A 13,753-nucleotide genomic window follows, 5' to 3' on the forward strand; every position below is an offset into this window, starting at 1 on the left:
TAAAAATAAGTCCAAGTACATTTTCAAAGCTTATGACAATCGCAATGTCAGGCTTAAACTATCAAAGTTGCTTTGTTTATATAGATGACTTGATTGTTTTTGGAAATAATTTAGTAACTCATAATAAAAATCTTGTTAAAGTTTTTGATACGTTAAGAAAAGTGAATTTAAAATTAAATCTGAATAAGTGTCAATTTTTAAAAAAAGAAATTTTGTATTTGGGACATTTGTCGGAGGAAGGAGTTTTTCCTGACAAAGAGAAAATTCAAGTAATCCGACAGTATCCCGTACCCAAAGATGTAAACGAAACAAAAAGATTTGTAGCATTCGTTAACGACTACAGAAAATGTATTCCTAATTTTGCACACATTTCTTTTCCTTTAAACAATTTAACTCGTAAAAATATTCCATTCATTTGGAATACAGATTGTCAAAATACATTTAAGAAGCTTCAGTCAAAACTAATAAATCCACCAATTTTACAGTTTTCAGATTTTGCCGAGTCTAACGAATTTATTCTAAGAACAGACGCTTCAGGATTCGCCCTTGGAGCTGTTCTATCAAATGGCAATGATAAACCTGTTGCTTACGCAAGTCGGTCATTAAACAGGGCGGAACGAAATTATTGCACAGTGGAAAAAGAACTTTTAGCCATAGTGTGGGCTGTTAAACATTTTAGACCTTACCTATACGCACGTAAATTTACTAGTTACATAGACCACAGACCTCTTGTTTATTTGTTTGGCATGACAAACCCATCCAGTAGACTCACAAAGTTTAGAGTAGTTCTTGGAGAGTATGACTTCGTAATAAAGTATATCAAGGGTAAAGAAAACGTTACAGCAGACGCACTTTCACGTATAGAAATTTCCACAGAAGATCTTAAAAATTTAGGTTCGAACGTGAGTAATTCTCTTTTTGCTATAACTAGGGCAACGGCAAAGCAATTTGATGAGAGTAGTAACGGTAGTTTAGATTCAGTTCTTAACAAACGGCTTGATCACCCGGGAGTAGTAGAATTGGTTAAACGGCCGTAGGACTCTTGCGAACTCTGACCAGTGTCCGAAAATAACTTTAACATGTTTTGTCAAAATAAAAAATATGACTGTAAATCAGGTAATTTTGTTTATTTTAAGGATAAATGTATAATTTATATGAAGCAGGATCCTCGATTGACGTTGGCACTAGCTGCATCGTTAAGAGACCTGCAAATCATTTGTAAAAAATACGAAATTCGTGAATTAATAATTATAAAAAAAGAATCATGCGCACAATTAATAAGATATATGTTAAAAAAAAATACCTGATACACGAAACCGGTATAAAAATAACTATCTTAAAAAACTTACAACAAATAACAGATTGCGAAACTAAGCAAATTATTTTAAATGATTTCCATTTACTTCCTACGGGGGGTCATGCAGGTGTCAACCGCATGTAGGGGAGAGGTCCCTATTTTGGACCGGCTCTTAAATTGGACCATCGCCTTTATCCGAATAAAAACTGTGCCAGGCGCCATTTGTTGGCCGGTAGATATAGCTTATATATTTGCTAGCAACAGCCCAAAACAAGAGATCTGTACAGTTCGGATAATTGGGGAAATAACATGTGTTATGTTTTCGTGCTGGCTGATGTAATTTTGCTGTTAGCTTCTTAGGGATTTATTTTTTTACTGGTGAGTAGCTTTGTCATCTGCCTATGTATACATTTTAAACATGTTGTCACCTATTATTTCGCCTAATAGTTTGCCTGTTTTTCACGACAAAATCGTTTTAAAAATGACTATTTTGAAGTGAGGTTATAGTATCCTAAATTGAACCACTTAATAATTCTTATTTTGGACCGGTCCAAATGAAGCATTTTTTTATCCTCAAGGTAAATATGTCACAACGTGGAAAATATGGAAAATGGAACGAGGAAGATATGAAGCAAGTCTTAATTGCCCATCAAAATGGAGGTATAGGCTTAAACGAAATAGCTAGAAGGTATAAAATACCGAAGGCAACTTTAAAACGCAGAATTGACGACAAAATCAAACATGTTCATAGAAGTGAAAAAAAAATTGGACGAACCGCAGATCTTCCACCAGAAAATAAGGAAGAGATAGTAAAGCATGTTCTAGAGCTTGAGAGAAGTCTGTTTGGAATCACTCGTAGTGATTTAAGGAAACTCGCATACGATGTCGCCGAAGCGAATGGAATTCCGCACACGTTTAAAAATGGACGAGCGGGCAAAAAGTGGTATTATTGTTTTATGTCTAGACACAAAGAGCTATCGCTTCGCCAGCCGGAGGCAACTTCAGCGGCGAGGGCTGTAGGGTTTAGCAAGGAAAAAGTTGAAGCTTTTTTTAATTGCCTCACTGCTCTTTACGATAAACATAAGTTTGGTCCGTCGGAGATATATAATGTCGATGAGACCGGCCTTTCTACAGTCCAGAGACCGCAAAAAATAATTGGACAGAAGGGTAAGCATCAAATAGGATCTCTTACAAGCGGAGAACATGGAGTAAACACGATGCATGTGTTTGCTGCATTAATGCTGCTGGTATGTACGTCCCACCGATGCTTATATTCAAGCGACTAAGATTCAAAGATGAACTCAACGAAGGCGCACCTCCAGAAACGAGAAGGTTGAGAGGAGGTTGACGAGTGAATTATTTGCAAAATTGCTGAGGCATTTCATTAATTTTGCGAAGCCATCTAAAAATAACAAAATACTTTTAATAATGGATGGACATACCACCCATACAAAAAATTTAGAAGCCATAACTTTAGCAAGAGATAATGGAATCATCATGTTGTCACTACCAGCACACACTCCCCACAAGTTGCAACCCTGTGACGTCTCATTCTTTAAGCCCCTTAGTTTATATCACAATCAAGCAGCAGATAAATGGCTTCGTGCGCCAAAATATTACGCAATTTCAGGTATCAAGATTACTAGGAGAAGCATCTGCAAAAGCTGCATCAGTGGGAAATGCTATAAGCGGATTTGCGAAATGCGGCATATGTCCTTTAGATCAAAATGTGTTTGATGACAGTGATTTTGTTTGCCTTTTCAATGTGAACATCTAGCCTACAAATGCGCCAAAAGACAACATTACCTCTTCTGTAAACGAAATGTCCCAGAGTACTTCTACTAACATCAACAGCCTATCCCAACATGCCTCCATATCCTCAGATATCGCCCCAAAAAAGAAAATCCATTTCTGAAATATCTCCTCTACAAATTTTAAAGCGAAAATCGCGCACAGCAGCTTCCAATTCTATGACAATAATAACTAGTAGCCCTTACAAGGATGCCCTTGAAGAAAAACAACATAAGAAAGTGGCACCTCCTCAAACCGTTAAAAAGGTATTTTTTTTCTTCAAATCCGACCTTCAAGGGACATCTAAATCTGATAAGGGAAAACGCCGTTTACCGCAAAAGTCATCAAGTGAATCGGAATCGGAAGACAAAGAGTGCCTTTGCCTCGTTTGCCTATCTCCATTTTTGCAATCTGGTCCAGGGGAAGAGTGGATACGCTGTGTTTTGTGTAAGAAGTGGGCGCACTTAAAGTGCACCACTGGTCGCAATACTGAGTTCTATGAATGTATAAACTGCGAGTCTGACAGTGACTGATTTTTTTCTTTTATATACCCAATATTTTAGGCCTATATATATATTAGTAAATTAATCTCAGAATTACATTTAGTTTTGTACTGTATTTGAATAGTTTAATAAACGTTTTTTCATTTAAAATTAAAAAAAAACATAGACATGGTCCAATTTAGGGAACTTGCGGTTCAAAATAGGAAACCAGTATCCTAAATTGGACCAATGACTCTATTTTGATTTGTTTTTTTTTGCTAACCACAGGAACAGGTTTTAGCCTGTTTTGTAAGCTCTATACATTTATAACAGGCCTAAAGTTATGTACAATTTTTTTGTTACAATTTGGTTCACAAAATTTCATTTTATAGAGGTATTTTGTTAGGTGGTCCAATATAGAGACCTTTCCCCTATAACAATATAAAAAGGTATTACACGTGGATAGGGTTACGGACTGATGTTGAAAAATTTGTAAAGAAATGTGACGATTGCCAAAGGTATAAATATTCGGCGCCAAATATTGAGCCAATGGTAATCACTACAACAGCAACTTCCGCATTCCAAAGAATTTATGTAGATTTAGTAGGACCGCTACAACCAGATTCGAGCGACAATAAATACGTTTTGACCTTGCAATGCAATCTTAGCAAATTTGTAGAGTATTATGTTATAGAAAATAAGGAGGCAAAAACAGTTGCCACCTCATTTGTTGAAAATTTTATATTAAGATACGGAATTCCCGGTGAGGTAGTATCCGACCAAGGAACGGAGTTTATAGCGTCTATTTTTAAGGAAACTTGTAAAATATTGCAAATTAAGCAATTAAATTCGACTGCTTATCACCATCAGACTATAGGGTCCTTAGAAAATTCGCATAAAACGTTAAGCGCATACTTACGTATACAAATAGCGAAAAACCCGGAAAGTTGGAGTACTTGGACACCTTTATGGTGTTTTTCGTACAATAATAGCGTGCACAGCGAAACTCAATACACGCCGTATGAACTCGTTTTTGGCAAGTCAGCAAGGTTACCATCAAATATTTTAAATAAAGTCGATCCGGTATATAGTTTCGATGATCCCATAGAGTTAAGATATAGGCTACAACAAGCATGGAAAGATGCCCAGAATAACTTGTCATCAAAAACTGATAGAAAAGAGAAATATGATGTAAATAGTAGAATAGTTAGTTATAAGGGAGGTGAAAAAGTGCTCTTAAAAAATAATTCAGGTGCGAAGATGGACGCTCTTTATAATGGACCATATACAGTGATAAAATAAGAATCGCCCAATATTTTATTAAATATTAATAACAAGTCAGTTTTAGTACATAAAAATAGAGTTAAGAAGTACCATAGTTTAAAAAAAAATAAATTAATTATGTAATATTATTTTTTTTTTCATTTCTCTGGGGAGTTGAGGTGTATGACATAATTATTGTTTAATATTTAATTAAGGAATGTAGTCCAAGGTATGTAGGTTAGTATGGTGTTCTAGATTGTCAAGGCAACACCAATATATTGATAATTTATATTATGCTTATTACATAAAAAACAGCACGTAGACGCTGCGTAGTTAAGGTTACTAGTTTAGGATTATTGTAGACGTAAGGCAGTTGTAAGTCAGATGCTAATAAATGTATAGTAAAAAACCACTCTAACGCCTTCGATTTACGATGAACCTTTTCCCAACATCACACATGGACAGACCCGATTCATCCATATTATAAATTCTATCCGGTGAAAAGTTGTGTGTATCCAACAGTTCTTGATATGCCCTAAAGAACCTGCTCTCAACCTGCGGTTTATTAAATGCCTGAGCCCTAGCCGCTGAAGTCGGTTCTGGTTTGCGTACTGAAATATCTTTATTCCGATTTAAAAATCCGGTTAGCCATTCTTGTCCAGCTCTTTGTTTTTCTACATTGAAAATATGGGCAAATTTATTTTTTTCGGCCAACTGGAAAGCTAAGTTTTAAACATCTTTACGAGTTAAACCAAAGTCGTGTTTCTAGTAATTTTAAATGATTAACTAGCTGCGTTTCAATTTCAGGGGGAAAAGTAGGTTTGAATCTGCCTAATCCTTTATCAGTGCCATTTAATAATGCCATGCATGTCGTCTAAGGGTCGCCTGAGGAACACCAAACCAACACCCACTCAAAGACAAGGCCTTAGTGCTTGGCGCGTGACGTCATCGATGTGGGCCACCGATTTTTAAAAACCAAGGGATTTCATATGCTAATATCTCAATATTTGGCTTATTTTAAAAAATGCTAGGAATAGAATAGAGTTCAGGAAACATTCAAAGGTATGTTTTAGTTCTGGTTGAATGTCAGGTTAAATATTATGGTGTAATATTAAATGCAGACTCCCAACTCCCCTACATCTGCGCCAAAATTCAACATATGTATTTAGGTATTTATAATAATTTTTTTATACCATCAAGTAGTAAAAAATTTTATTATATACACATAAATACATATATTGACTTTAAAAGCTTAAAAAGCTTATCATACTCCAGTTCGTGTAATTTTTTAATTGCAGAAAAAGAAGTACATTTTTTCTTTGAAGTGTCAAAATCAGGAAAATAAAATTTTTGGTCTGGTTTAGAGTTAAGCCAATTATTAAATACACATGTAAGTAAGTGAACTGTGTCGAATAGGTAAAATAATGGTCTCTGATTATCTATGGGATGAGGATAAACAATGCTAAGTTGGTCTGCAGTTGAAAAATGGCTCATGGCTTTCCCGTTAATGGCATTATTATCACCTATAACACAAAAAACTATGTACCCAATCTCCTCTAAATATTCAATAATTGTCCTAATAAAATTATGAAGCATGTCTGATGTAATTTTGAAGATGAGAGCTATGTGAACTACTTCTTTAAAGCTAGAACACACACTTGTAATCATAAAAGTAAATGCCGAGGAAGCTAGAGACTTATTATTGACTGATGTTCCAGTGATATTATCGCCTTTATAGTCCATGTAAGGGTCAATATGAATTTCATCAAAAAGTAGTGTCACAAATCTCTCATGATTCTTTAGTAAACTAAACACATTTGGGGCATAAGTTAAAAACATTTTTTTTCATCTATGTGGGGATCGGTCATGTGTTTGTTACAAATACCCATTATAGTTTGAGGATGTGGTAAAATTAGGGATCCATAATATTTGGATTTAAGTCATAGTCGGGGTTGTCATTATTGGTAACATTTTCCTCCAAAGGCAGGGTAATAATAGTAAGGTCTATTGCTTTAAGTATTGCATATAAATCATCTAAACTATGGGAGGTATATGGAGTTTTAAATTTTGATGTTAAAACACAAACTGGCTCGCTATATAAAAAAGTTTCAACATTTAAATTAAAAACAATTGCTCAATTAATGCATGGACCAGGTGTGTATTCAATTTTAAATATTGTTAGCTTTTTGCTGTCTTGAGACTCACTGTGAGCAGTAAACCAATTTTTCGGTAGTTTAAAAGCAGAAAATTTTTCAATAAACTCTTTAAAACTGTCAAAATTATTTTGTTTCTCATGTTCGCCAAAGTCAATTTTGCTTAATTCAACTCGTCAATATTTTTAAACCTTTCATCTTTACTTGGCCGTATTTTTATAGTTTTTGACAAATAACTAGGGCAATTTAAAAAAACAGATGGTGTACAGTCTTCTTTTAGCCGTGGTTTTAGTAATTCTATTGTAAAAATTTTATCTGTGTTGGAATCTTGAACTTGAGTACTCTTTAATATACTACCTTCAGGAAAATGAGCTTTACATACTTTGGTGTTGTTTGTGGGCTCAAAGTCATCTCTGTGTATGGCTTTTACCCATTTTCGCCTTAGATTTATATCCTTAGGAAAACCGAAGACATGTACTTTGGGTCCATTTTTATAGTTTCCGTTACAACCCGGAACACAAGACTTTTGAGGCATATTTACACTCTGGTATTAACTACAAGCCGAACTAGGAGAAAAACATTAAATTAAACACGAACTAAAGTATTAAAGTCTGATATAAACAAATAAAACCGCGGCGCGCCGGAGAACCGGTTTTTCCGAGGATTTTTCTAGTCTGAAAATACGATTTTGCGATTTAAAAGTACGCGAAGAGTTTACATAAATATAACATACACGTTTCGCGGGAATAAACAGTTCCGATTTTAGAAAAAAACACAAAAATGAGCTAATGTTTACTGCGGATCTCGTCAGAAATACCGGCAACCACAGAACATAAATATAAACAACCTAACCTCTCGTTTCATCAGGTGGCACAACTAATAGATGCGCCGTTGTCAGATTTATATAGAAAGAACTTCTATTGGCAAGTAACAAGGTATTAGATAAATGATAAAATTTGGAAAAATGGAAGTTTAAATTATAAAAAAAGAAATAAGGATGCACTCTTTTTTTTAACTAAATTGTAAAGTAAGAGCAGTTAAAGATATAGATTTAATTATTTTAAGATAGTAATAGAGCATCCTAACGTTCACGGCAATTTGCAAAGTCTGGCAACTACTACGGATAACGTCATACCCTTCTTTTCAAACCATCCAGTTAATCAAAAGCTTTCCGCATTTAACTCAGTTCTCCACCATCTTTTTAATATCCCTCTTTCTAAGAAACATTTTAAAAAGGAACTCAATATAATTTTTCAAATTGCTTGGAACATTGGTTATCCTGACAATATTATAAATTCTCTTTATTTTAAACATTTTTACAAACATTTAAATAAACCATATATATACAAAACCGATGGCGTGTACAGAAGCATATAATATTTTGGAAACATATCCCATCAGGTTGCCAAGAGTGGCTCCGGTAAAGTTAAAGGGGTGTCTAAAAATCGATTTTTTTTGAAAATGTTTACATAGAATGTTGAGTTTGAACATTTTATTGATAAAAAGGTGAGGATGAAGTAAAAAAATGCAAAATTTTACAAATTATAAAGGTTTTTCTACTTACGTATAATTCACAATTACACCCGGCTTAACTACACTCTATTTGAGACTAGGCATCACGTTGACCATTATATATGCTATTCATTTAAATTTAAAGCCTTAAGTAACAAAATTCTGTAACTTAGAAGGATTTACATCACTTCTTTAGGTCATAAAGACAAATTTCCACACGCAAATCAAGAATATCAAATATGTAAATACGGATTTATTCGTAAATAAAAAAGACTGTCAAATGTCACTTACCTTAACTAATATTATTTATTGGGAGTGGCTACTGTACTAGTACGATTATCGTAATTTTCTGTCCTGTCTCATTATAGGTAAGTATTTGTTTATTTATATAATCATAAAATATGCACACGGGGCGGTAGCCCCGTGTGCGCACATGGGACTGTGTGGTTGGCGCACATGTGGAGTTGGGATTATAAAAAGGGATTGGAACCTTGGGTTGGCGCTAAATAGTGGGTTAGGTAGTCGTTTGAGCCCTACCTAGAGAATAGGATAATAGTTAGAAAATGGGAATTATATTCCTATTCTATTATATTCCTAATCCCTATAATGAATTTAAAGATATTTACTGTTTTGACTATAAGTTAATATACATTAAACCTCATCGTTATTATTTACCTATTAATGATTAAATATCTTAAATTATGTTTTTTTTTTAAATTTATACTTATTATATATTAAATTACATAAAATATCAAATAATTTAAATAAATAATACCTATTTTTTAACACCTGTTCATGTAATGTAAAATCTAACTATATTATGCCTTTATTATTTAAAATTGAGGCGTTTTTTACAAAAACCGCACATGTCCAAAATCAACGAAATTGTGCTAGTGGCACCATCTAGTTTAAAAATATGATGTTTTTGATATCCTAAAATAAGATTCTACAAAAACGACACAAGTACTAAGATAGAGCTAATTGAAAATTCGATAATTCTGCAAAAAACACACATGTCCATTGTTTTTCCACCAAATACAGCATTAGTCCGTGCTAAGGCTCGGAATCAAACTCGGTTTATTCGAATATTCAAATATTCAAATATCGAGTTTTTCCAAAAAAATTTATTCATTTCAACAAATATTCGAATATTTGAATACTCGAATATTCGCATATTCGATAATTTGAATATTCAAGTATTCAATTATTTGAGTATTTAAATACTCGAATATTTAAATATTTGAATATTTAAATATTCGAATATTTGAATAGTCAAATTTAATTTCGAATACCTACTCAAATATATTTATTATTTTTCAATTATTATTATTACCCATGCCGCCGACGACGCCGCGCAGATTGATGGCACCAAACATAGACAAGAATTTTCTTGTCTATATTCGGTGTTGATGGTGAGGGTTTGCGGACCCGATCTTTTCTTCTGTTTGCATACAAGCTACGGGCGGTTATCGTTCTTGGGAACATTTAATATTTCCACTTTCCAGATTTCCACGTGGCATGGCACGGCTTAGTTGTACTAGTTGTATTTGAATATGGTTGTGTATAAAAGCGAACGATTAAGTGCTGTAAAAGGGTTGATTTTAAATTAATTGACTTAATTAACAGTAAGTCTAGTAGTAAGTCAATATGAGTTCGAAAAGCAAAATTTGGCAATATTTTAATAGAACGGATGATCGCGTTGAATGCAAATTTTGTTTGTATAATGTCAAGAACAATACAGGAACAAGCAATTTATGGAAACACTTAAGAAATACGCATCATTCACAAATCATTGTGTAAGTAGGTATCTCTTGCTCGATTTGAGTGGTTTGACCACTAAAATGTATTAGTAATTAGTATTACGGTAATTAGAATATTAAAAAAGCTGGACGGAAGGCGACTGGAAAAAAATCGATTCGCGCCGCACTAAAAACTATAAAATTGTAAAGTTCAGTACGGGTTAATATTCTATTTATTGCATTAATAAATATTTTAATAAAATAATAAGTCAAAAAAGCGTAAGCCGTTCTTTCAATATTTGTAATGATAAAAATTCGGCAGGCTTTTTTTCGCTGTCTATTTATAAAAAAAATATTAATGGTAATGAGTAATGACTACAAAATATTTATCTAACTATATGCCTAAAAATTATTTTATACTTTTTATTTTTAGTGCAATGAAGCGTGTTTTTGAAATTTTTTTAAACTATACAGGGTGGACCACCGGGAACTGCATCGATTGATTATGTAAAAAAGTAAAAACTATACATTAAATGCAGGAAGTTCTTGTTTTTGTTCAGCTCTAAGATGTTTCTTCGATATTTAAATTTTTATTAAACAGATTACCTTTGTTATAACCATAATAAATTCGCAATTTTCCCATTAAGAATGTCTATTGAAGTAAAGTTTGAATTTTTATGAAGAAAAAGTAACTTTAGTATAGTAAAATTTTTGTACTCATACAAAAATTTTATATAAAATTATTATTTTGCATAATTAAATAATAAAAATAGTGTGCTGCTGCTGCCATTTAAAAAATTTACTTTTGGCAATTTTGAGAAATTAATTTTTGTAGGTCTTTCTCAAACACCCTGTAGAATTCAGTCAGATAGGTACTATAAAAATTCAAATAAGGATAATCTTTCTTTATATAATTAAGGCTACCTTATAGAAAAAAATACGATTTTATTATGATTGTAAAACATAATTTTTAAGTAAAAAACTAATCAAAAATCTATAAATAACTAAATAAAGAAAAAATTATTAAACGAATTTTTTATGGTTGACAAACGTCATTTTGTAATTACAGTATTAAAATATCTTAAAAACAATTAAACTTAGGTACAGCTAGTAGACTAAATAAAATAATAGTATATGTATAATAAATACATTTTATTTATAAACTACGTTTAGATTTACACGTAGAATTTAAAAATGTTACACAGGGTGTTCCATATAAAATAAGCAAGTAGAGGTCTACTACTTCTAATATAAGCGACAGTGGCGATCTTGAAAATATTTTAGATGAAAAGAGCCCCCTTGAAATTTCCCTAGGCACATATTTTTAAAAAATAGTAATACAGGGTGTCCCAATTATGGTAGGCGTAAACTCATAGCGAAACACCCTGTATAGAAGACATAACATTTCCTTATAGCGAGCCATCATCTACAATACATTCAAGCCTGCGAGATGAAAATTTAACTGTTTTGGATTTGGACGTAGAGAGAAGTGATCTATCTGAAGGAAATACAGAACCATTCGATTCTCAGCAGAGTTCTAGTTCCTACTCTTCAAAATCAATCCAGTCTAAGATTAATGAAGTGTTTTCCTCTATACATGTAACAAAGCAAAAAGAAGAAAGAATTACTCAACTTATAACAAAAATGATTTGTGTGGATACTTTACCAATATCATTTGTGTAGAAAACGCTGGGTTTAAAAATCTACTGTCCTACATTATCCCAACATATAACGTACCAGTAGCAAAAACCATTCAACTTCGAGTTAATGCTCTTTATGACATAGAAAAACAAAAACTTATTACAAAATTAGCAGACGCTTGCTATATTGCTGTAACTACTGACAACTGGAGTTCCAGAGCCAACGAATCTTACATCTCTCTAACTGCTCTTTATATTAACAATAATTGGGAATATATGTCTTCCAATCTAACAACAGAGGTTATGGAAGAGCGGCATACAGGAATAAATTTATATAATAAGCTATAAAGTCTTTTAGATGATTGGGGTATAAAACATAAATGTATTGCAATTGTGCATGATAACGCGGCAAACATCATTTCCGCAACAAAAGAATTTCCGTTTGACTCCATTGAGTATGCTGTTATGACCATTCACTGCAGTTAGCTTTAAATAAGGTTTTGGAGGATTCTGTCATTAAGCCTAGAATGATAAAATGTAGCAATATCGTTGCTCATTTTAAGCATTCAAACTTAGCGTCAAGTGCATTAACCAATATGCAATCTCAGTTACATTTGCCTGTACATAAGCTCATTCAATGCGTTAAAACACGTTGGAATTCGACGTATTTTATGATAAAGCGAATTTTGGAACAACGAGCTGCATTAGTGAATGTAATTTCTGACCGGGCTGTAACACCAATAAATCAAGCCTGATTTTAAATGAAGATGAATGGGACATATTGGAAAATTTAGCTTCTGTATCAGAACCTTTTGAGTTGGTTACCACATTACTTTCAGCTGAATCCCAACCGACCCTTTCTATTCTTATGCTAGTTTTAAAATCACTTCTAGAAAACTTTATTTCAAAGATAGGGATAGATGATTCTGCGTTTTAAGGAAATATTAAAAAAATGCTAAAAAGGGAGTTTGAAAACAGATTTAAGGAAATTTGCGTAAATGTTTCCGTTGCTAAGAGAGGGAATATTCAAATTTATGATTTATGTTTTTTTATTGATCCTCGTTTTAAAACACAAGAAAGATATGTAGGTACACTATTCAGCGTTAAATTGCACCTTAAAAATTTATTGGAATCAGGTAGTGAACCATTTAATAACCAAGATTACCAACCTACTCCAAAAAAGACTGCCTTGGATATTTTGTTTCCCAATGAACCATCAATCAGCTTTGATGAGGTAGATTCATATTTTGCTGAACCTATTTTACCTAAAAATATGTGTCCACTTCAGTGGTGGAAAAATAATGAAAACAAATATCCAAGGCTAGCCAAATACGCAAAAAAATTCCTTTGTATTCCGGCTACTTCAGTACTTTCGGAACGGTATTTTTCAAGTGCTGGAAACATAGTCACTGCAAAAAGATCGTGCTTAAAGGGTGACAATGTCAAAAAATTATGTTTTCTTAGCGCTAATTTGTAAAAATGTATTTCTTTCATTTTATTATTTTGAATTTTGAATTCTCTTCTTTGAAGTTTAACAGAAGTTTTTTTTGTTTTGTTAGTAAGTGTCATTTTTTTTCAAGTTTAACAGAAGTTTTTTGTTTTGATTTTTTCGTAAGTAACTATTGTTAGAAATTAAAAATATATTTTTATTTTATGTTTTCAATACCCAGACTTTATTAAATAATGTTTATAATGTTTCGTATGGGTTTTGTTTTAACCGGAATATGGCTTCCAACCGCAGGCAGTCGAGTGCTACAAGGCAAGGGGAGATCTGGCAACAAGGGACGTTACGAGAGTATCGCCGATGGTGACAATACTGCCAGTCCCGGGTTAACACTCGCTTGTACTGTACGGTGATCTGCTGTTGTTTCGCCGG

The sequence above is a fragment of the Anthonomus grandis genome, chromosome 8 (assembly GCF_022605725.1).
Source record: "Anthonomus grandis grandis chromosome 8, icAntGran1.3, whole genome shotgun sequence".
NCBI classification, from domain to species: domain Eukaryota; kingdom Metazoa; phylum Arthropoda; class Insecta; order Coleoptera; family Curculionidae; genus Anthonomus; species Anthonomus grandis.